We start from the raw sequence: 26,662 nt of genomic DNA, 5'->3' as shown, positions 1-26,662 counted from the left end.
AATCTATTGTATATGTTTAACCTATTATATATGTGTAAACTATTGTATAATATGTGTAAACTATTGTATAATATCTGTAACCTATTGTATAATGTGTAACCTAATATGTGTAACCTATTGTATATGTGTAACCTATTGTATATGTGTAACCTATTGTATATGTGTAACCTATTATATATGTGTAACCTATTGCATATGTGTAAACTATTGTATAAAATGTGTAGACTATTGTATATCTGTAACATATTGTATGATATGTGTAAACTATTGTATAATATGTGTAACCTATGGTATAATATGCGTCACCCATTGTATAACATGTGTCACCTATTGTATAATATGTGTAAACTATTGTATAATATGTGTAACCTATTATATATGTGTAACCTATTATACAATGAGTAACCTATTGTATAATATGTGTAATATATTGTATATGTGTAACCTATTATATATGTGTAAACTATTGTATAATATGTGTAAACTATTGTATAATATATGTAACCTATTGTATAATGTGTAGCCTAATATGTGTAACCTATTGTATAATATGGGTAACCTATTGTATATATGTAACCTATTGTATATGTGTAACCTTTTGTATAATATGTGTAACCTATTATATATGTGTAACTTATTGTATAATGTGTAACCTATTGTATAATATGTGTAACCTATTATATATATGTAACCTATTATATATGTGTAACCTATTGTATATGTGTAAACTATTGTATAATATGTGTAACCTATCGTATAATATGTGTCACCTATTGTATAACATGTCACCTATTGTATAATATGTGTAAACTATTATATATGTGTAACCTATTATACAATAAGTGTAACCTATTATATACGTGTAACCTATTATATATGTGTAACCTATTGTATAAGTGTAAACTATTGTATAATGTGTAACCTATTATATATGTGTAACCTATTGTATGATATATGTAAACTATTGTATAATATGTGTAACCTATTATATATGTGTAATCTATTGTATAATAAGTATAAACTATTGTATGATATGTGTAACCTGTTGTATAATAAGTGTAACCTATTGTATAATATGTGTAAACTATTGTAGAATATTTGTAAACTATTGTATAAATTCTGTACAATGTATAAATGTGGAGCTTTTCTCCCTAGGCCTCTGCTAAAAATGGGTTATGTAACCCAGATGGACTAAACTGGTAAACAAATGTCAAATAAATAAATGTATTTAAAAGTCTGTGTTTTGCAGTTTATAAACCAATTACTGCATACAAAAATTCTAAACATAAAAAACTGAAGCAGCAGCTTAAAAGTTTAAATTAAAATACAATACATAGCCAAAACTACACATTAAATAAAACAAATGATTGCAACAATGAAGATGTCTCCATATGTTCCGACTACATCTTATTAAGAAGACAGTATTTGCGAGACCTTCAGAATAAAGCCTCAGTACCCCATGCAAGACAGACAAATCAATACAGCCTTGATGACTCTAAACAGCCCCAGAAACAAGCCTTCTCACACATGATCATAGCTCTCAACTATATAGATTTTGTCAGAATGTCCAGATTTTTACTCACATTTTTGGTCCATTTTTCATAAAATTGTAGTTTCTTGCAAATCTCTGGCAAATTACAGAGGACTGAAGTCAGAAAATAATGGTAGACATTTGAATTTCAGACTTAATAACCTTCAGAAAATTCATGACAATGCAAATCCTGTTATTTTATCAACTTTAGTTTGTAAGAGCAATATTTTTGGACCCTTGTCCCCCCATTATTTGTGGCTTTTGTCTAGATTTCTTACTCTACGAGGTTGAGAGGTATGCAGCTGATAATCTAAATGGCCTCACCGATGCAAGGAACAGACAAAATCCCTTTCAAGTAAATGTGTAGGGTTCAAAACATTAAAACCAAAATCTTAAAACCAACCTTGCAGACAGTACCTTGCAATATAAGAGAAATATGGCCACAACACTAGGTGCCACTGAGGATATGGACCACAGAATTCTGTACAAATTGAAAGCTAGCTAGGTCACCATCGAAAGTCTAAAGTAAACTGCACTACAATAACTAGAAAAGAAAGACACAGAAGCATGTATCAGTACTGCAAAGTTCTGAATATTGTATAAGATAATTAAGCCTGGTAATGTCTCTCAGATGATTTTAAGATTATTTTCCCACAGCAAACACCTAACTGTTGTTACAGGTGAAGTCAAGCTGGGAGGACTTTTATTTCAATTTGCAGTGACTCACAAAACTGACTAGATTAAGATGGTGTGGGGGATAAAGCCTCCTGTTTGACAAGTATGGGAGCTGTAACCGACCTATCCAGCCTCAGTAAATGGTCACTGCAAAGTAACTTCACAAGCTACAGAAAATAAAAAGGGGGCGTCATGCAGAGGAGCATGGGAAACTATTCTGGACACTACTTTTGTATGAATGTTTTCTTTATGTTTACTGATCAAAGTAATGATTTATTGGTATTATGTTGTACTTCCCATTCTGAAATACACATTTTCATTGTATTTTATCATATTATTTCTTAGTCAATATCAACTATATTTTTTCAAAAACTTCCATTCCTTCAAAAGTAAAAAAAAAAAAAAAAGTATTTCCCTGCAGTCCTAATGTTTACAGGTACCAAATTGCACCATTAGACAAAACAAATGGGAAGGCAATAGTCTAGCAGTACGAAATATAAATGTATGTCTAACAAGCAGTTGAGGTCTCCTAACTGTTTCAACAAGCTTGCACGTACCAGACGTGGCAGCATAGTCTGTGATGGACAGCAGCCTGGGAACTCTAAGTAGTGCTCACTGACACCTCTTTGGTGGAACTGCCCTCTGACACTCTCCTAACTTTTCAACTTACTAACAACTTGTTATGGCAGCCCTACAGAAATAAGGAATTAACGATTGTTAAACCTTTGCTTTTTTTGGTCATGCATGTTTGTATAAAAAACCTCAAAAAGGAACCTGGATCCCGGACATTGGATTCTTTATCAATGTCACTGAATCTGGGTTAATACATACGATTTAGTGTAAACAAATGGTAAATGAAACCATCACCAAAAGAAATCCATTGCAGTAAATAACATCTTATTACCAACTTCAAAGTGAAGGGCAAACAGTGTGTGTGTGTGTCTCTGTCTCTATGTATATATCTGTATGCATGTGTGTGTGTCTCTATGTATATATCTGTATGCATGTGTGTGTGTGTGTGTGTGTGTGTGTGTGTGTGTGTGTGTGTGTAAACCTTTTCAGACTCTGAAAACTTCTGCAATGACCCCATGGATGCAGAGAAAATACTAATTTTGTTTTTGTGTGGGGGGAGTCATTAACTAACACCCTGCAGTGTTCTATTTATTTTTAGCATCTGTACTCTTCGTTAATCAGATCCATCATCAAATATAGCGCCTCCTATGGTATGTGTTAGATATTATGACTATAAGGCTGAAATTAATTCTGTTGTAAATATGCTGAAAGAAAAAGCTTGCTTAAATGCAGAAACAGAGTTTAGTAATATGTAATCAGCAGTCATACTAAATGACCATGGCTTGGAAAATAAGGAACCTGCTGAATGGACATTTTCCCTTACAGACTTAAAAACAGGATGTATGCAAGAGCAAAAATGCAAAATCTGCTTTTAAAGAATGGACAATGACACTGTGACAATGTGTTTCCTCAAAAACATGCTTTTCTGCATGGACAACAGGACACTGTTATCAGCATTGGCAAAAGAACAGATGTTCTTGTACAAAGATCCAAACAGAATACAGGATGTTCACACTGTCAGAAAAGCTGGTCTCTTACAAGATATTGTTAAACAAGGAAGCTTAGTATTGTTTCTACAGGATGAGCAATTCTCCAAAATAGAATATCAAGAGGAAATGTATATGTTTATGCATGACTAAAAGTGTATATAAAGAGCTATATAAATCCAGTTATGTTAGAGGTATGGTAGGGACTAATTTGTCCTGAGGTAAATGTTATATCTCTCACATCATCTGTACTATATGAGAAGTAAAGTTGGAACAGTACTTTAAGCTGCAACGTTAGTATGTTTGGTTTATTATAAAAAGTTATTTATTTCTGCTCTCTTAAAGTTGATGCTGCAAAGTATATTCTCTCATCAGTGTATATTCTGCAAGTTTCTGTATGCAACAGACTGTGAACGCAAATATAACCAGACTTTGAATTTTAGCAGAATCCAGCCAGCAAGACTGAGTGTCTTAAGAAGACTTCAAATCCACCAAGCACCAAGCAGTAAGCAGAGCTCAATATAATTTTTCAATGGCAAGCTAGCCTGCATTTGAACCTACAAGCTGCATTCAAACACAGGGGGAGTGATGGTAAGCCATGCAGAGGGTCACTTCAGTCAAATTGCAGTAACTAATATTTGTACGTATGTGTAAATCCTAAAGAGTATTCCAGTTTATGCAGCTTGCAGTAGTAAAGTTTTTAGATGTCTAAAATCCGGAGTGAGACTAGTTCAAGAAAGTCGCAGTGCCATAAATTCTCCAAGAAAAGGTGAATGTCCACTTGTACAGCAGTCCGCTGCCTGTTGTGCTTCACCAGCTTCTCAAGTGACTCTGAAAAATTTCTAGCCATCAGCAACAGCAGCCTGATCACCTGTTTTCTTGCTAACTGGTAAGACTTTTTTCTGTGTCACATATAGTGTGGATGATGTTAAACAGTTTGTATATTCTTAAGACAGTTTGTATATTCTTAGACAGTTTGTATATTAGACAGTTTGGATGTTATTAGTATGGATATTATTTATAATTCATGCAGGAGTAAACCAAACTTTAGTAAATTGCAATGTTGGTATACACAGCACATTAGTAAATGTAAAACCTTATTAGGGCAGGTTGATAGTAGGGCATTATGCAAATGTATTACAATATTTGACTGGTATCTCAAAGAAAACCATGTGGAATATGACAAATGTTTATGCCATAAAAAGTCTTGCATGATATTGCTAAATAAATAGACTGTAAAGACAGATCTGAAGAATTAACTAAGGCTAAAGTGTTTCCATTATATTCAGATGTTAAACAGTTATGTCCTGTCACCACATGTGAGTCATATCAGTTACTGATAGAACCCCTAGTACATTTTGTTACAAAGGAATGTAGTAAACTTCTAAAAGACAGACACAATGAGTTCAGGAAGTTTAGACAAGTTATACATACATCTTTTCAAAAGTGCATAGGAGTTTCAAATTCAGCAGAACAGCTTACTAAAGAATGTCAGAAAGACCATGCAACATCACATGAAATTCAACAGCAGTTGCAGGATAAAGGAAATAAATTAGCTGAACTGACAAAGACTGGGAACTTCCTACATACACAGTTAATCTGTGCAAAAGAAATATATTTTATAATATGTTTATGTTTTGAAAATGGTTAAATATGCATGGTAGAGACAAATCATTTTTAAATGTTTTACTTTCATTCAGTTAAAGCAAGACATCTATCAGTACTACAGTAAAGTAAAGCATATGAATGCCATTCTTAGCACAGTCAAAAGGTAAACAAAACAGTTATAGTGCATAAAATTAAATAAAAATAGTTAATAAGAATAAAAATGTAAAGTCACAAGACTGACATGCTTGTATAAAGATATACAGATACAAGACAGACATGCATGTATGTTCTTTTCATCTAAAATACATCTGTTACAATACACAAGAATAACAGGCAGACAACAGCAACTACAAATAATGTAAATATAAACATGTGTTTGTTAAACTAATATCTATTTTGTTTTTTTACATTTTTTTATAATTGTATAGTAACACCAAACAGTTAAAGTTCTAATTTTTAAAAAGAAAATCACAGATGGTATTTGTCAAACAGTTTTTGTAAAATTAATGGCAGGACAGTTAAATAGATAAATAAATAAATAAAAATACTGAAATCCATGTAAGCTAATTGTAATGTAGTATAAATGCATAGTTATGCCAATCACAATCACATTAAAGGAAAAATGCCAACATAATTAACTATAGTTTATAGAATATAAAATGTGAGCTCAGACCTTCCTAGACTGAATGAATAGTTACAGGAAATGCTGGAAAGATAAGATAAACAACAAGACTGATTGCCAGACAAGTAGCTTGAGTTATTCTAAAGCATCATTGTTATTAAAACATAATTGTTAAAATGTTTACAGGCAACACTATTTAGTAATTGTCATAAAATGCCACAATTGTGCATAGATGTCACTGATAATCTGTTTGCAAGTAAATGATAAAAGGAAAAAAAAACCTCAGTTGCATCAAGTACAGCCAGCAAATGGGCTATAGTATACATACAGTTCAAATCAATTGTGCAGGAGGGTGTAAATGCCAACTAGTGGTAGTGAACAGCAAAAGTTTTAAAAAAAATTATCAAATCAGACAAAAGTCCATAATTTAATAAAATAAATGTATAACCATAGTGTTAGGCTGACATACATTCTATTCTCACAGCATAAAGCAGCTAAATAGTGCTGCAGTACTACAGGGGGAGGGGTACTTTCTCAGTTTTACACTGACTGTATAAGCAGTACTGCACAAGGGTCTGAAATAAAGCTATAGAAAAAAATAAACAACAAGGGTCTGAAATAAAGCTGCAGAAAATAATATTTCATTCCTTCTTGACAATACTCTTTTATGGGGAGGAAAAAACAGGTATTAGTGTATTAGAAATACTGGTAAACTGGATTAAATCTGACAGGATAAGATAGTTTACAAGTTGTTAATAGCTATCATAATGGTTATTATTGTATTGTTTAGTATTAAATTGTATTTACAACCTGTTAAACTGTAAAGCTATACAAGAGATGGTTTAAAAAACAAGAGATGGCTTAAAATTGATTACAGCTATACAAGAGAGAGTAAAGATATGTAAAAAATTAAACAAGATTGGTCACTATTTTAATATGTTTTTGGAAAAACAATGTTGGTATAAAAAAGCATGAATATTTTTAATTGTTGAGTAATAACAGGGCATATGCCTTTGGTGGCAATTCCACTAAATACTTCTAAAGAGACATAAGAAGTTTCCAAGATTTTGCTTAATATTAATGTTATTAAATTTGTAAGATTAGACTAAATGTACTTTATAGCCTTTGTATGTACAAATGCAGAAGAATTCAGTACAAATGAAATTAATGTCTAGTAATGAATATGTGTAAAAAAACATGTTTAAAAAAAATAAAAAATGGGTCCAGGATACCTACTAGATTGAAATGCATGAACAGCAAACAGTCTGTGTAAATACATACTGTACAGGATACATCGTAATAAGTTCAAAAGTAATTTGTCAGGTTGTAATATCACTGGTTTTACCCCAGTAAAATAAATGCTTTCAAATATTTATTATCTAAGCCCAGTTCAGTATTTTACCAAGATGTTATTGAGCAGTTCAGAGACATGAACACAATGTGATGGTTAAAATGACATTAAAACTGTATATTTTCAGCAGTGTATAAATGCTTGCAGTAGCACATAGTTATTGTCTCTTATAGTTAATTCAACAGTTGCAAAGAGTTAATGAAACAGTTCTAAGTTATAAATTGAATGCTGTGATTGCAAAAAAATAAATTGATCAAGTTTAAAAAAAATAACATTAAAGCAGACACAGCTCATAACTGATAAAATATTTTCACAGAATGGTCTGCAAAAGAAAAAGTTTTAAATACATTCAGTTTTGTAGTAATACTTAATATCATTGTATTAACAATGTAAAATTGCATTTTGACTTGTATCAAAAGAAGACTATAGGTTTGTTTCTTAATGTGTTTTCTATATAAAATGTTTTCAGTATGTTTAAAAACAGAGGGACTTGATAGATATTATGAATATAAGGCTGAAATTAATTCTGTTGTAAATATGCTGAAAGAAAAAGCGTGCTTAAATGCAGAAACAGAGTTTAGTAATATGTAATCAGCAGTCATACTAAATGACCATGGCTTGGAAAATAAGGAACCTGCTGAATGGACATTTTCCCTTACAGACTTAAAAACAGGATGTATGCAAGAGCAAAAATGCAAAATCTGCTTTTAAAGAATGGACAATGACACTGTGACAATGTGTTTCCTCAAAAACATGTTTTTCTGTGTGGACAACAGGACACTGTTATCAGCATTGGCAAAAGAACAGATGTTCTTGTACAAAGATCCAAATAGAATACAGGATGTTCACACTGTCAGAAAAGCTGGTCTCTTACAAGACATTGTTAAACAAGGAAGCTTAGTATTGTTTCTACAGGATGAGCAATTCTCCAAAATAGAATATCAAGAGGAAATGTATATGTTTATGCATGACTAAATAAGTGTATATAAAGAGCTATATAAATCCAGTTATGTTAGAGGTATGGTAGGGACTCATTTGTCCTGAGGTAAATGTTATATCTCTCACATCATCTGTACTATATGAGAAGTAAAGTTGGAACAGTACTTTAAGCTGCAACGTTAGTACGTTTGGTTTATTATAAAAAGTTATTTGTTACTGCTCTTTAAGTTGATGCTGCAACGTATATTCTCTCATCAGTGTATATTCTGCAAGTTTCTGTATGCAACAGACTGTGAATGCAAATATAACCAGACTTTGAATTTTAGCAGAATCCAGCCAGCAAGACTGAGTGTCTTAAGAACACTGCAAATCCATCACACCAAGCAAGCAGTAAGCTCTATGTAATTTTTCAGTATGTACAAAGCAAAGCATATTATTGTTCAACTGGACTGGTCGCAATGATTTCTAACAAAGAAAACTAAATTTCCTACATTTCAACTATCCTGATGGATTAGCACAACTCTCCATATGTTCAATATCCTACCAGCTGATCCAAGTGACCTGCATCTCTTATTTCTGTCCATGAAAGACCTAATCCTACCTGGCCTCCAATTTCAATACATTTCCAGTGCCTCTACAGAAACCTGCCTTATGATTCTAAATATTTACAACAAATAAACAAGACCAGTTGAAAGGATGGATTCCTAACACAACATATTCCCAGCACATAGAATAAGTTATCACTGCACTGGGCTACCTTTAAAGCTAGTCTTAATGATTAGTTGGTCAGATACAAATTTACCCCAGGGTTGTCATGTTAGCCCTCCTCAGTTTGGCAGGTGAGTACCATTAAGTGCCAAAACACGGGGTAAGAACATTTAAATAGTTCTGCTTAAATCTGCTCAACGCTAGGCATCTTATGGTTTCCATGATCACATGTTCAGCATTATCCCATTGTTCCCAACTCCAAAGACACTGCACCTTTGGTTAAGGGATATTTACCCAAAACGTGGCCACCATTACTCTTTTTATATCTTAATATCAGTGGAGGAATCAGGTAAAGAAAAACATACCTCCATACTCCCCTTGGCTAATGTGCAAACCCAGCAATTTGGAGGGGACACTAGACACCAGGGATAATTCTAAATATTGTGTCTTAATGTAATTTCAAAAAGGTTCAAATCCTGTTCCACGTCTTGCAGAGGATAATAGTCCTCCATGCCACCTCTAAACAGCAGTGACTCCATGCCAACTCTGGACAGCAGGGATACTTAAGAATATTAACCAATTCCTTTAAAAATATGTAGAGTCAAATGAAGGGAAAAGGCTGCAAATTCTGCACTTTTGACACAGACAGTAATAGAATTAACCCACTACGTTAACTAATGAGTTAGTGAAAACAGTTTTCTACATAATATGACATTGTAATGTCTAGCAAGCTTCAGTGATTGCAAGATTCAGTGAGCTATAGGGGAAAGGGTACTTATAGAAAGGAACAGCCAACAGCAGCATTCTTCTGAACCTCTTAGAGCAAGAAATCTGGACAAAGCCAACAATAAAAGTGGGACAAAGGCCCAAAAATAGGGACAATTTTTAAATATTGGTCTTACAAACTTAGAAATGTAATAGAACAACAGCCACCTTCACTTCCTTCCATTTCCTGACAAATTATCAATGCTCCCCTGCCTCACCCCTTAACAAAAACACAACTGGCCTCAGGGTAGCCATACCCCATTTAGCAAGCCACATCCAGAAACGTGGCACATTCATTGACTGCATGGGTAACCTTAGATGCTACAAAATCCTAGGGAAAATGTTTCATGGTGTCCCCACCCTATGTATCTACTCTCACCCTGCATGCACCCTAGTGCTCATGGTTTCTTACTACCAAGAGCACTTTTGTTTTCTCAAACCCTGTCCTGCTTGTTGACTTTCTTCTTACATACTTGCAACACATCACAACTAGTCACAACTGTACTATAATAACTACAGAGGAAAAAATTATGCTGGGGTCAAGGGGACACTGACCCCCTAGAAGCTATGGAGTTCTAAATGCTCTGAGGTGCATTTTAGTCTTTCCAGTGATGGCCACAACAAAACAAATCATGACTAAGGGAAGAAATTATTATTTTTTTTCTTTCAAAGAAGACATAAGCTATATCCAAGGCTTAATGTTCAAAGCTGATGACACAGTACTTATCCACAAACTGAGAATAAAATGTTTGTGAGGGCACATGCATCACATCTGGGATGACTGCCTTCTTCACAACACCTCCCAAAAACAGAGTGCTTTTCAGTGTCATGTTAAGTTGGGATGAATGGGAAAGTACAGATGAACACAGTCCTATATTTCACATTGCTGCTCTCATACATCTACACACCATACCTTCTCAGCTCTAACCCCCAAAACACAAACACATTCTGTGTACCCCTCTGAAGTCAAACTAGGGTGAAAGTCATAGAGCAAATACAGCACACCATATTTCAACCTATTGCTATCAGCTGTCCATATGCAGCATGCCTCCTTTCCCCTACAAGAAGATATTCAAATGTATATACATCGGATATCAATTGTGTGAAAAGTGAAAAAATAACACCCGCAGTAATTCATTCCACCTTGTTGTTCATACACAATACAGTGACATTCTGTTCCACCCATGAGGTATGGTTTTGAAGTAAAAGAGATAATAACTACACTGTCCCCAGCCAACACAAAGCTATGATGACCTTCTGTACACACTTCTGAAGTTTTATTGTGAGGAAAATTAAAGAAATACTTTACCACAGTAACTCCAGCCTACACACAAACCATAACAATCTTTGTGCCCACCTCTATGTGGAGTCAGTTTTAGAATAGGTGGGTCTAATGGCTAAAAACTCTACTAAGCCACTTACAATCAGGAATGATGGGACCACAGAAGCTCTTCGCTTCTACATGTTCTCTGGTATATTTTTGTGCCATATTTCACTACCCAGGGAGATTTATGAAAGCACCTGTGATAAGAGGTACTGCCAGCTATGCCAAGAGAAAGAGGGTAGTGGAATTGTAACATAAGCTAGCATAGCTAGCTGGAATTTTAAAATAATTATATGTCATTTGTATATCAAACTTACTTGTACAAATACTTGTGTTGAAAATGTATCTGTGAGGTTTGCTTGTGTTAAAATGTATCAAGAGTGTGCTCTGCTGGAAGAAAGAGAGATTTACATACATAAATGCAGAAGCCGCAGTGGTACAGCGGTAGCATTGTTGCCTCACAGCAAGAAGTTCTCCTGTTTGATTTACGGCTGGAGTGCCTTCTGTGTGGAGTCTGCATGTCCTCCCCGCGGTCAAGTGGCCTCTGAAAGACATGCGCGAATGGGCGTGCCTTCGCTGAAGGTTGGGCATCGGGCTGACAACTCGGCACCATAAAAAATCTACTGCCAATCATTAGAGGATCAGAGTTCTGCTGTGGTGACCCCTAACCGGGAAAAGCCAAAAAGACAAACAAACAAAGTAACTATTTAAATGCAAACATTGTAAAAGCATATACTGGAAATGAAGAGGTTAATCTTAATCCAGTAACAGAAACCTGGTTCAGGGCTCCCGAGAGCACCCCAGCACTACCAGGTTATACCTCATACCATGCTTTTCGGCCCCAAAACTTGGACCGAACCACAAAAGGAGGGGGAGTATCGATATTCATCAAAGATACCCATACCTCCAGGTTGGTGGCAAAGCACAAAGCATCAGAGACTATCCATGTGCAACTAACAGTGGGTAAAACTGCCTTCCAGTTTATAGCCTGCTACAGACCACCCTCCCAAACCCAGGAACCCCACTCGGCCTTCCTGAGAACACTGGAAAATATGAAGGTCTCTCCAAACACCATTATATTGGGCGACTTCAACTACCCAAACATAGACTGGGAGCATTACTCTAGCTCCAACACCCTAGCCCAAAGGTTCCTAGAATTTATAAACTCAAATGCTATGGAACAACTTGTTATGACTCCCACAAGAGGGGAAAACATACTGTACCTGATCATCACCAACATGGTGACTCTATGCTCCAGACCAGAAGTGTATCCCTCACTGGTAAGATCAGACCATAAACTAATCTCACTGGATATTCACATCCCGACCCCATCCCCTGCCCAGAAAACCACAGTGAAAAACTTCTCTAAAGCAAATTTCACACTCCTCAAAACTGAGGTGGAATCCTTTAAAGCCCCCGGGCCTGTGGAAAATACGGCCCAGACCGCAGAATCCTTTATAAACACATTCTATGAACACCTTCAGGAATGCATGGATCATGCAATCCCAAATAAAATCAAGACCCAACCCTCCAAAGGCAGACGTCCTGTCTGGTGGACCCCAGCCATAAACAAACTATACAATAGAAGGAGGAAGCAAATAAATGATAGAGCAAAATCCCAAAAAGGGAAGGCATCACTGATCAGTATTAGAAAAAAACTATGGGCACACATAAAATTGTCGAAGGCCAGCTTCGAGAGAAAAATTGCACAGGACACTAAGGATAATCACAAGGCTTTCTTTAGTTATGTTAGGAACCTGGGTGGGAATTCCCAGATATGCTCAGAATTAGTCTGAAATGACAAAAAATACACTGAACCCACAGACATTGCCAACATCCTAGCTGACAGGTTCAGCACAAACCCCCCCCCCCTCCCCACCAAAAGGGCAAATATCTATCCCAGCAGAGTGCTGCCCCCCTGACATCTCAGATGCTCAGGTAAGAGCCACCCTCTCCAAAGCAAAAAACACAGCATCAATGGGACCAGATGGTGTCCCAGGCTGCGTCCTACATGAACTCCAAGAAGAGCTAAACCCAAACATAAAACTATTGTTCAATCTCAGCCTTACTACAGGATATGTGCCCAAAGAGTGGTGTACAGCAACAGTGGTCCCTCTCCATAAAGGTGGTGCCTCAACGGCTCCTGGAAACTATCGCCCCATAAGCCTGTCTAGCTTGGTCTGCAAAGCTATGGAAAGGATCATCATGGACCTCATAAATAAAGATATTGGGGACCTACAAACACTGGATCCTACCCAGTTCAGCTTTGTTAAGGGCAGATCCTGCCTCTTAAACCTGGTTGATTCCTTTGAAACAGTCACCAAGGCCATTGACGAGGGGAAGGTGGTCCACACAGCCTACCTGGACCTTGCAAAAGCCTTCGATACAATACCCCACTTGGGCATTATAGATAAGCTCACCAGCTTAAATATAAACCCCTATGTCACTAGATGGATTGCAAACTGGCTCAAGGACAGAACCCACATGGTTAGAATTGCTGGAGCCATGTCAGACTCCAAACCAGTTACAAGTGGTGTCCCACAAGGCTCAGTCCTGGGACCTCTCTTGTTCGGTATATATTTCTCGGAGGTACAGGCCAACACGGAAGGACTGTGGCTGACCAAGTTTGCAGATGACTGCAAACTGGGCCATAATCGACTCTCCAGCCGACACAAGCATCCTCCAAAAGGGCCTCATAGAAACAGACAACTGGTGCCAGAGCCATGGCCTCAAGCTATATGCCAAAGGCGTATAGTTATCCCCTTTGGCAAAAACAAAGTGCCCACAAATTACCACATAGGTGGTAATCCATTAAGTACAGAAGAAGTAATTAGGGACCTGGGGACCCAAGTTGATAGCAATCTCTCATTTGACAACCACGTGGCCAAAGTGGTTAGAAAAACATTTTATATAGCCCACCTAATCATGAAGGGATTCACATCTAGATCAGGGAGGTCATCGTGCCTCTTTACTCATCCCTCATCAGGCCCATAATTGAGTACAATGCCCCTTTTGGGATGTACCTTACCAGACACCTGCAGCAACTGGAAAGACCCCAAAAGTACCTCACCAAGAGGATCAAAGGGCTCAAACAGATGCCATATGCTGCCCGGTTAAAGAAACTCCAGCTCTACTCAGTGGCATACCGCCTGTTCAGAGGTGATCTGTGCCTGGCGTATAAAGCCATGTCCAACCCGGAATTAATGGACATGCTGCACCTCAGAAAATCCAAATCCCATCGAGCTACGTGCTCGAGAAACTTGAACCTCAGCACTGAAATAAATAGGACATGCTGGAGGGACAGATTCATAACCCAGAGGCTCCCTTCACTCTGGAATAAAATCCCAGTCCAGGTTAGGCAGAGTCCCTCATTGACTCTCTTCAAGAGGAATCTTGATGAGTGGATGGGAGATCGTAGGTTTACCCCGGGTATCACTTCTGTGTCACTGTTAGACAGAGGCACAGTATACTAACCTCGAGAAAGGGCATAGCAAAATAAATTTAAAATGGGTGGCGAAAGCCAAACACATTCTGGCTAGGCTTATAAATGCCCTAGGGCAGATAGCCTAGTATGAACCTATGAACCTAATCTACCTGACTTTGCAAAATATTCTTAAAATTAAATTACTTTACGGGTTAAGCCATAAAGATTTTTCCCACAGTTTTGAATGGAGCCAGAGACACAATTTTTGAAGTAGAGAATAGATTATACCTCCTGCAGGAAGAGTATAATGTTTTTACTGTTTTATGACTTCTAGCAGCTATAGCTAATCTGAGCAAAACTCTATATGTGTGTATGGCAACACAAGGTGCCAAAACTCTGGCAGCTTCTAGTGATGGGAGATAGTGTGGGAAACAGATGACCAAATGTATGTGATGTCATTCTGTACAGAAATAATGGGCCATATTCAATAAAGCCTACACTAAGTGTATGCTGTTCTGAGTGAAAAGACAACACAGACATAATGCACACCTTCTTCCACCTAATTTTAGTTTCCTACTGATTTTATTGCAGCTTTAAATATTGATAGGGATCCACAAAGATTACCACAAAGTATAGACTACATGTACACTTAGTGTAATCTTGCTGAGTGACTATAAAGCACAAGAAGTGTAATAATAATTTTATTGAATACATATCATGTACACTTAGTGTAGGCTTTATTGAATCTGGCCCAATGTTTTAATATTAGAGGAGAATGAAGTCTCAGCAGCATTCTGCATTCTGTCTTGGATCTGGCAACAAGGACCACTCACTCACATCATCTTGCCCTGATCTATTCAGTAAGTAGGAACCATAATTCTCTAGGGCAGTTAGGAATAGATAGCAAGACTAGCTAAATACTGTTTTTATAACTGTGTGAAACTTTCCATCTGTATTATTTTTAATATTCATTGTGATCGAAACTAGTGTTTACTGTAAATAGATATTTAGTATTTTCATGTTCTTTTATTTATTATTAAATAGATTTAAAATTCTCATTGTGGCTGTTTTTTAGAAAAAAAATATTTAAATTGTGAGAGTATTTACATATATTTATTTGGTGATAACTCTGGCAACTCCTGAAAGTATACCTCTCAACTTCTTAGAGTAAGAACTCTGGACAAAGCCATTAATAAAAGTGGAACAAAGGACCAAAACAGGGACAATTTTTAAATACTGCTCTTACAAATTTAGAAAGTTGAGGGACTAATAGATTTTGCTTTAGCATGAATTTTCTGAAGGGTATGAAGTCTGAAACTCAAATGCCTGTTATTATTTTCTAACTTCAGTGTTTAATGATTTGCCACTAATTTGCCAGAAAACCACAATTTTATGAAAAACGGACCAAAAATAAGAGGCAAAAATCTGCACATTCTCCGAAAATCTGTACAGTTGAGAGGTATGCCTGGAAGTCTTGCTGTTTGGACAGTACCATTTGTATTAATATTAACTACACTCAGCATACTTGGATACCCTTTTAAGAGCCTTATAGTAACTGACTGGTGGCAACACAACTCATTGTCTCACTGTACCACTGTTGTGTTCCTTTCCCACACATCCTGCCCAGATCAGCAAAAATAGGCACTTATTGTGTTCAGTGCTGATGTTTGATAGTTATGAAAAGTAGATGAAGTTATGGCCACCTTACTGCAGTTATATGGAATTATATATACACTTCAACCCCCCCACATCCACATGCACATGCTTGCATGCACATATACACACACACACACACACACAAGCATAAGCAACAACAATGACTGTTTTTGCATGGCATTTGAATACAGATAGGAAATCTAAATTAAATAGTAAACGTTTTAGGAAATTTGAATACAGATAGGAAATCTAAGTGAAATAGTAAACGTTTTAGGAAACATTTTAGGAAATATATTTCAGAAATTATGTCAGAATGATTCAAAATACCTTACATGTACTCACCATAACCAAATTTCTGCCAGACACCCTCATTTCTAGATTTCCTGACAAAGACCCAAATTTCCTGACCATCCAGAACATTTCCTCACAAGGAGCCACCCTACAGTATAATCATCTTGTATACTGAGAGAAAAAAACATGAGAAAAAAACAATTTTTCATGGCAAAAAGTAAATTATTGAAATTTTGCAGGATAAATGTAACTGGGGGGGGGTAAAAGGAACAATCAGGTATCATTTTTTTGTGGGACATTAGAAGTGGAGGACTTGAGCCCCAGATTGGAAAAGGAGTTACTTTTTGTTTGCTCACCTACAGAGCATGAGGGCATAGAGTATTAGGTGAGGACCCTCACTCTTGCTTAGAGAATGGAGAAGAGCCTGATGAGAGAAGGGACCTTTTTATGCTCACACACAGAGTGCGAGAACATAGGGCTTTAAGGTCTGGCACACCTTTGTACAGAAGGTACAAACACCAGACTGAAGGACAGACCTTTTATGCTTCTCAACCTGGTCTTCATTGGCACCAAATCAAGGAGCAGCACAGGGTGGCAAATGAAATACGTCCCCAGTACACAGCAGCAGACCAAGAGCAGGTGAAATAGATCAACAATCATTGGAATGAGTACACAGCAGCAGACCAAGAGCAGGTGAAATAGATCAACAATCATTAGAATGATATGAAGCAAAACTGGAAGACCTGGCAGGAGCACGGGCAGGTGGGATGAGTTAGAGCGCAGTCAGCTGGGGCTAGAATTTTAACCCCAAGGTGCAGCAGCAAAACAGGACCCAAAAACCTTTCACTAATGAAAGTGCAACTAAGGCACAGAATTGGGATAATACTGTGGGGTGTGATGTGATATTTACTGTCACTGCAGAGACAACATTTGTTTGTAAGAGTAGGGTGCTTCTATTTAGGAGGAGAACACCGAGAAGTTCGAATTTTAGACTAGGTATTACAACAGAGTTTAAACAACAGAGTATGATGACGGTGAAACATGCTAACACCAGAATGACCCAAAATAAGTTTGCATGTCCCAGCAGGTTGATGCAGGAGGTATAAGACATAAGGTATCACTTTAAACCATAAGCTAAGAGTTCATCAGTAACGCCATTAAAAATATTCCTATTGATTTACCAGAGAAAAAGCTGTGTAGGAAACATGATAAATGTGCTTAAATTTGTTATTATTGTACAGCCAAAGTTTATAGTTCACACTAAAAGGATTTAAAATAAAAAAGAACTTACATTCCTGGTGGAACACATGTAAAAAATGCCAGCTTCCAGCTCAGCCTGCAATAAAAGGTAATATTTTAATATTTTATTTATTTACTTTTGTTAACTGGGATAGTCCAACTGGGCGTTAGCCCATTTTCAGAGTGCCAGGAGGAAAACCCCAAAAATAATACAGTTACCACAACAAATAAATACACATATGGTAAGAAGAAAAAAAGGGTACTTAAGTAGTATCGCAACCACTTTGTGAGCCAGGGATAATTTGCGATCTTTTCATGAAATGATTAATGTTAACCTCAAATGGGGTGTGCAATCTCCTAACTACTATTCTGTGGCATTGCTTGTGAGCCCGGAGGAGGGATAAAAGAAAAATGCCTCTCACTCTGTAGCGTCCTTTACGGATGATCTTCAACTGTCACCAGCTTATGTATTAAAAAAAAAACTAACCATACGTACTTAATTCCCTGCTGCAGTTAGTGATTGTAAACAAACTGCATTCCAAATGGTGGCTTCTACTTCCAAGAGTGGAAGCAGACACCCACTAACAAAGTCCTTACCATTGCCAAACAAAACATTGCCAGAGACGCTGCATCAAATTCTTCCCAAGGGAGGCTAGAACTTGGTTATGCCATGTAGCTAGAAACTGCAGTGAGGCAGTCATGGGTGCCATGCGAGTTTCAAACTGCTGCACTAACAGCTATGATTTGCCAACAGATGCAGTCATATGACATAGTAAGCAAAAAGCAAGACCTGTAAGCTTAATGCATACAGGCACTGTATGCACAGTAAACTCCTACAGGTGAAATATATGGGATGGAGTTAAGGAAACGAATACACATCACTAAACATTATTTTTTAGCTTTAAAATACAATCAACCAATAAGAAACGCATTCTTCTCAACACCTGCTCTGAATGTGGTTGCGATAATACGTAAGTACCGAAAAAAGAAGCACAGTAAAAATATGAGTTCACTAGTGAACTCATATTTTAATAATCAAATGAGTCATTGTGTAAGAGAAAAAACAGACAGCAAGGACTGAAAACTAGTTTGAAAAAATTAGAAACTCAACATATGAAAAATTGACAGAAATATGTAAAATATTAAATATTAAAATGAGGGGCTTGTTAAAATGTTTTAAATATGTAGGACACCAAAAATATGTCATTAAATTATGTTTAAATCATAAACTGCAGCTTAGGAAAATCTGGAATGATGCAGGTATGTGTTTCTGGTTCTGAACAAAAATTCAAGAGAAGCATGTATTGCCCATGCTTGGACTGTCCCATGCACATCTGCCACCACAGATAATACAGGGACAAATCAAGTACATCTAATTACAATGTAACAAAAGATACGCTTTGGGGCAAAAAAGAAAGAGCAAAATTAAAATGAATTAGCAACAAAGTAGCATACTGAAAATGAATTAGCAACTAAGTAGCATACTGAAAATGAATTAGCAACAAAGTAGCATACTGATAAAAGTGTATGCAACTGAATTTAACCTACACTGTACCAATGCTAACGGGGTGTGTGTGGGAGAGGTGTGCTACTTGGAAAAGGTCTATGTAACAGAGCAATGAAATAAATACATGCAAGAACAGGAATGTCAGCCATGGTGTGCATATTAGCAGACAGTTTAACACATGCAGAACTCAGTGAATTGCTCCCAACAAATGAATATAGCCTTTAAACTGGAAAAGGAACCCACCTATTTGTGACAGACACCAGGATAAAGATATAAAAGGAATATTTCTATAAATTACAAATAGCAACAGTAAGTTTAAAAAGACTCTTTATATGATACATTTTTGAAGAATGTTAATAGGTTGACTGGAAGTATAGCAGGTAATGTCAAAGCTGCATCCAGGGAATAGCATATAAAGGGAGAAAGCCCTGAAGGATTTATTAAGTCAACAAATAGTTATATATACATTTTCAGTCAGGTCTGAAGGGAGAAAGCTTGCTGAAAATAACTTTGCTTCAGTATAATTAGTTATTTCATATTAAACTATGACAAGAAAAACTCAGATTAGTCGAAAAGAGCCTCTGAAAAACCTATTTTATTTTTAATTAGGCATTGACCAAAAGGAGAAAAGTATCTTCTTGCTAATTTATATGCTATAGGAGAGAATTTCAGCTGACAGTTTGTTTGGTTTATTCTTGGCAGTTTTAAATATTTTCACTGTATCTTGAAAAGAAAGTCGAATAATTTGATTTAAACTATAATAGAAGAATGCGAAGCAGTGTGCGAAGTACTCTGCGTGCCTCATTACGAAAGATCCTCTCTCCTTTTGTTCTACTATAATTTTGAATAGATTGTCCTGGATAACATTTATTTTATACATTTAACTGGTTAAGCCCACTGGGCATAAATGCCCCTGTTCAGGAGCAACCCATTAACATTGTCTGGTTAAGAGACTTGTTCATGATCACAAAGTAGGCAAACTGCAAGAGGAAGAAATCAAACCCGTACCTTGGTGACAGGCCGCAGCTTGTTACCAGCTCAGTCTTAATCCACTGCAGTAACTGCCACACTAATTTAGTAGGATACTAGAGGAACAGTTGTCACCCCTGAGAGTAATAGTATTAGGTCCACCTTTTAATTCTATTCAGTCACTTTTTCTTTTGTAGATGCAACGTCTTTGGAATGCAGATCAATTTTGGATGTAGCATTAGAAATGATGTCCTCACAGACTGACATCCTTGTATCAGATTCACAGTCCTAGAAATTAATTCAGTTTAAATGGTATTAAAATTAACGAGCTTCACTGACATTTTCTTCACATCAGCCTGTAATAGCTACAATGCTTCTTTAAATTTAGTGAAAGAAGGATTACTAACAGAAGCAGATCTTGAAACCGGTATTTTTCTTTCTTTTCTAAAGTTTTATGTACTTTTAGTCTTTTGTTATTATTATAGGTTCACAGATAAGTACTAGGCTAACTGCTCTTGGGAGCCATTTTAAGCCTAGCCAATTACCTCATGAGAATTGAACACTGCACCTTGTATACGCAAGGTAAATACCCTAACCATTATGCCATCTCCCACCAGTTTTTGTCTCTGATGCTGAAATTGAAATATATGTTTTGTAACTTGAGATTTCAGCTCTTCTCCCGTTTGCCACTCTGGTGATGAAAGAACAGCCTGCAGGTTTGTTGAAAAGTGCATACTAGTGGAAGAAATAAACAGCTATAGGTTCCCAAAAGCTAAAAGAGTAACAAAAGAATGTGGTAATATACAGCCCACACTCCAGAGTGTTTTTAGTCAAATCAGTGAAACAGTTTGAAAATAACCAACGAATCATGAGGAAACAGAGAATTAGGAAAAGGGTGCAAGCTGGATAAAAAGTATAGCAGGCTTTTTCAAATGGAGAGCTTGGCCCTGCAGAAGAGACCCAATTTATTCCAGACTGGGAAAAGGAAGCTTGAAAACCAGTGATCTTAAATGTTGTATTTTTTCCTACAGAATTTGTGTATTTTCTGCTGTAAATAAATAAGGATTAAAAAAATCAGTAAAGATGGAAAATTGTTAACCAAAAATACATTATGACTCGAGGCTAATTTTAGGTGCAATGCAGAAAGTCATACTATAAAGGGCAGAGGTGGTCCTACAACTAAATAAGTCCCTCCTGGTCGTACAGTCCAAGGGTGAAGTTAAGGCAGAGAAGCACAAAACAAGAGCAGAAATGAGTATCAGGAGGTAAAGGGGCAGGAGTGGGCAGTAAAGGTCTTCCAGAGAAAAAGAAAAAAAAAGAGGTACTGACAACCAATCCATAACGATGCCACAAGGAAAATTAAAATGTATTTATATTTGTATGTGCAGGCTGCCTAAACCCCTTTGAAATTCAGCTGTAGTTATATGAAAATGTTACCAATACATTAAGAATCCTCTGATTTTCAATCAGCAATTAATGCTGTGGGCCCGTTAGCATCCCTCATAATGGAATGGACAAGCTGCCTAAGAAATGGAAATTATGGGAAGGAGGCTTGCAATAATGCACAAAAAATGTCAACAGACTGTGCAAAAAAAGGTGTTTTAATTACATATACACTGAGCAAGCAACTGCTTCTATGGTAACTCAAAATTATTTAAATACTTTCAGGAGCTATGACATCGTTTCTGTGCTTTGAGAGAGCTTATTATTTCACAATGAAAAGAACGGGTTCAAGACAACCTAGCGACGGTTACTCAGGCTACTCCCTTGTGAGAGCTGTAACGGTTTCTATCAACTCTGAAATTGCATACTCTCAGCAGTAAGCGATTTATGTAGCCTTGCTGACCAGGTTAGTCCCTCTTTTCAGGGGAGAGCTAAGGTGATATTTATATCAGTACTAAGGGGAATGTGGCCAGGGCACTGGGGAACTTCCTTTACTCATTTGGATAAGTGCCATAAAGTGCCGTGGGATCTTTTACATCCTCCTAAGGTACTACCAGTTCCCCTTAACCCTCAGAACTGTATGACCATCAGAGCACATACATGCAAGATGTACAAGGGCTCACATGGACTGTGCACGTTGGCTCTTCCACTGCAAAAATATGTTCTGTTCCATCCTACTACTAAAATGCTCAAAAACACAAACAGTATTCAGAAATAAACGGACTTGTTCTCACCTGACAAAGAATGAATTGGTCATCAGAGTCAGGGGAAGGTTTAGGGAGTCCAAGGATAATCATTTGTGGTCTGTAAAAACAACTACCAGTTTTTCAGGACAAAGGATAGCCGTTCTCATAAGAAATGAAGTTTTTTTTTTATTCCACTTTTAGGATGTTAGCTCCACAACATTATTTCTCTCACTCTGGGTTTATTATAGTAATCTAGGGTTGTGGATGGATGGATTTCAGATATATGTTATTTGTAGTTAAGTAATGAAATGCTACTGTTATCTTCATTTGACAGTGCTACACTCACTGCACTTTACTCTTACTTTTACACTACTTTACAGTGTCAGTTTGTTTATACTCATGTAAATAAATTGTCGATGCTACTGTGGGTGAGGTCCTCAGATCAGGTCACCAACACAGTTAATGAACAAATAAATAAATCAGTGCCAGCTTGCCAAAAGTTTTGACTACTGCCTTTTAACCAGTGAGTGGCAGTTGCTAAGCCTATCACTAGAACACTTAAATAAATTCCAAAACAACTATTACGTTACCTTAACACACATCTTGCATAAATCCATGCATACAAACTTTCGTAACAGGAAGAAATCTAATCCGATTTATAACTTTGCAAAGTACAAAATAAATAAAGACACTAGGGGACTCTTCTTCAGATGTCTACCCAGTTAATTAAATAAAGGAAGGTATGCCTAGATAATCACCTCACATCAGCTCAGTTGTAATTAGCAAAGGGTTTCTTAAAATGTCGCTATAAGGAAATTAAAAATGCAAAGGTGTAGCATATTAGGTTCATACTGTTCTTTCAAAAAAAACTGTGATGTCCCAACAAAGCAAAAGATATGCATTATTCACTTTATCTGTGATTAAGGTTTCAGCCTGAATTACTCCAGTCCCTACAGTGAAGTCCTAATTTCCAGTTACTGACTGTTTGGAGACTGCATATTCTCCTTATATGTAATATTTTTGGGGGTAATTTCCTTCCACCCAAAAAATACTTGTTGGTTGGCTGGCTATTCTAGCTTGTATAAATATATATGTACATTTATATATAATTTTTACATGCATATATATATATATATATATATATATATATATATATATATATAAATAAACACACACACACACATTATATATATATATATATATATATATATATATATATACATACACACACACACATATATATATGTACATAGGCAAATAAATAAAATATGTATATATGTATGAAACCATTTTAAAATTATGTAGCTAGTTTAGATTTTAAACTGTACATAAATGCCAGAAATTAGCAAGCCATATGTGTTCACATTATTGAAACTGTAATTAAAAAGAAAAATAATTTTAGCAGGACAACTTTCCTGGTAGTCTAATTTTATCACTGCATTCATCTTCTATAACTGAGTTATCGTTACCTCAACTACAGCAGTAAAATAACAGTACTAGGAAAGTGGGCTCATTGGAGTTCCTTTCCTATGTGTAACAGCTCAAACGTAAGTGCTCTTCTTTTATACTGCTGAATTACTGTTATCGTTACCTCAACTACAGCAGTAAAATAACAGTACTAGGAAAGTGGGCTCATTGGAGTTCGTAAAATAACAGTACTAGGAAAGTGGGCTCATTGGAGTTCCTTTCCTATGTGTAACAGCTCAAACGTAAGTGCTCTTCTTTTATACTGCTGAATTACTGTTATCGTTACCTCAAACTGCAGTAAAATAACAGTACTAGGAAAGTGGGCTCATTGGAGTTCCTTTCGTGTGGAAATAAGTGCTCTTCTTTTATACTGCTGAATTACTGTATCTTACCTCAACTACAGCAGTCCCAATCCATGAAAACAAAAGACTGCAGATGCAAACTTCCCCATGTCCTGACACCAAAACTGCAGTAATAAAACAGTTATAGTGGAATGCGCACAAATATACAAATGTGTGGAAATATGGTCTTAGATCATGACTCACTGTATCTTACCCAAAACACGGAGTCCCAATCCATGAAAACAAAAAGACTGCAGATGCAAACTTCCCCATGTCCTGACACCCCCATACCTAGAAATACAAAGTCCAGGACTGTACACCAGTGGGGAACAGAAAGAGCACTAGGTTAGTTCAGGTTGACAAAATCAGACCTTGGGGAAGGAGGATTCTGTCTGCAACAGAGCAGTTAAAAGTTTCAGGAAAGCATTTCTACAGAATTAAAAGCTGTCCAGTAGTCTATGTGGGTTTACATGTACATTACATATGTTTCTGCACAAGACTGTTAATGTATCAGCAGATCATTTAGGTTACACATACCTCCAGCAGTCCTTATTCATACAAGTAGACCAAGTTCTTTTGGAATACAAAAAAATCTAGAACATTATACTATAATAAAAATTTCTAGAATTCTAGAACAGTCTCATATTGTAACAGGTAAAGTCAAAGCCAGCTCTCTATCAGAAGTTTAAGATTCTTATAAATAGTTTTCTTTGTGAATCTAGATTATTAGATTATGATATAAAATGTTCATCTAATTTATATGTTACTTAAAAAATTAAAATTTGAGAAAAATAAGTTTAAGATTCAATAATGCGAGTCCAAGAATTACAAAAAGTAATATGTAAATTAATGCAAGTAACAGCAAGCTTTGGAAGATACCATTGCACAGTTGAACCCTCAATCACCCCCATGGGGGTGTACCCATCAAGCCCCCCCACTTATAATTTACTAACTATTTAAGCAATAACCAACAAGGGGTGTGGGTATATTGAGGATTTGCCCACAGCTGGTGTGGTTTGATCATGAAGATGAAGCCCAAGTGATTAAATAAAGCTAACCATGGGTAAATCCTCATACACCCACACCCACGTGTTAGTTATTGGTATTATACAATGACATTATTTAAGAAATAAATTTCTTATTTTTCTTAAATAACGTCATTTGCCACAGAGTTCCTCATTCTTCCATATTTATTGATGTACTACGCATGCATATATGACTTAGATTGTCATACTTGTAGGACTTACATTCCCACACTTGCACAGTACATCAGTGCTGTTGAAAACAATCAACAGAGAAAGAAAGATCACCATTGCTTATTTTCTAAACTATAAAATCTAGACACTTTAAATGTATGACAGAGACAGGGGTAAAAATACAAGGAAAAAAACAGGTATGCTTCTTTAGTTTTGCAGAAAGCATCGGATTTTCCTTGTATTTGCTCTGCCTTCTGTACCTCTCAACCACTTATCTGAAGAAATGTGGACAAAGCCTTAAATAATACATGACAAAGGACCTAAAATATGGACCAATTATAAATGTTGCTCTTATAAACTTAGAAAGCAGCTAAAACAACAAGACTTGTGTTACTGGGCATTGTCTGAAGGATATGAAGTCTGAAACTCAAATGTGTTGTGATGACGTGAGGTATTGCCAACTATGCCAGGAGAAGTAGGGCAGTGGATGTTTAACATATGCCAGCATAGCTAGCTGGAGTTTTGTAAAGAATGATATGTCAATTTTACATCAAACCGATTTGTACACGTGCCTATGTTGAAAATGTATTTGTAAAGTTGCTTGTGTTAAAACAATGTACCAACAGTGGGTTCTGCTGGACAGAAAAGAAATGCACCTATATGTCAGACTGTATTGTAACTGTTGAAATGAATATATTGTTACAGAGGATACTGAAAGACAAGAGTTTACTCTCAGTCCAGCTAACTTTGAAAAATAGTCTGAAATTAAATTACCTGGTTTAGACCATAAAGATTGTATCTTACAATTCTGTTTCCAGCCAGAGACAAAACATCTGTGAAAACTAATACTAGGAATCCTACTGTATTGTCCTTAGGGGTGAACTAATTGCTACCCTAGAAGGGTGGAAGTTTTTGAAATGGTTTTATAGCTTCCAGATGCTATAACACATCTTAGCAAAGCTTTATGTGTGAATTATGACATGTGTTAGATTCTGGTTCAGTTTCTAGTAAAGGGGGGGTAGTGTGGGAACCAGAAGTCAGATGACCAGATATGTGGGATGCCATTCTGTAAGCCAGCGCTAAAATGGTACTTTAATGCTGGATGAGACAGAAGTCTCAGGGCAGTCTGTTTTTGAAACGTGACAAAAAAGGATTACTCATCCACTTTATCTTGCCTTGTTTTAGTAAGTAACCAGGGAATAGCAATTCTTTAGATCAGTCAGGAAAATATAGTGAGATTAGTTAAGTACTGTTTTTTCTGTATCTGTGTGAATCTATCCATCTGTGTTATGTTTAATATTTCCTGTATCTGAAACTCTGGTGTTTATTGCAAATAGATATTTAGTATTTTCATGTTCTTT

The 26,662-nt window shown here is 36.4% G+C and overlaps 1 protein-coding gene across 6 annotated transcripts in view; it reads right to left on the bottom strand.

Moving 5' to 3' along the window:
- The window catches only part of PITPNM2 (phosphatidylinositol transfer protein membrane associated 2), a 3,395,372-nt gene that overhangs the window by 3,358,048 nt on the left and 10,662 nt on the right, over positions 1 to 26,662 (bottom strand). For 5 of the 6 annotated variants that reach the window (XM_044067911.1, XM_044067916.1, XM_044067915.1 and 2 more), the window contains exon 2: positions 17,745 to 17,789. The exons of the other annotated variant lie outside the window; for it this stretch is intronic. The gene's annotated coding sequence lies outside the window, so the exon portion shown is untranslated. The remainder of the gene's footprint in view (positions 1 to 17,744; positions 17,790 to 26,662) is intronic. 6 annotated transcript variants of the gene reach the window in all.

The sequence above is a fragment of the Protopterus annectens genome, chromosome 3.part1, assembly GCF_019279795.1.
Source record: "Protopterus annectens isolate FY-2018-M chromosome 3.part1, PAN1.0, whole genome shotgun sequence".
Classification (NCBI taxonomy): domain Eukaryota; kingdom Metazoa; phylum Chordata; order Ceratodontiformes; family Protopteridae; genus Protopterus; species Protopterus annectens.
The sequence above is the reverse complement of the archived record's forward strand: the minus strand, read 5'-3'. Positions and strand labels throughout refer to the sequence as shown.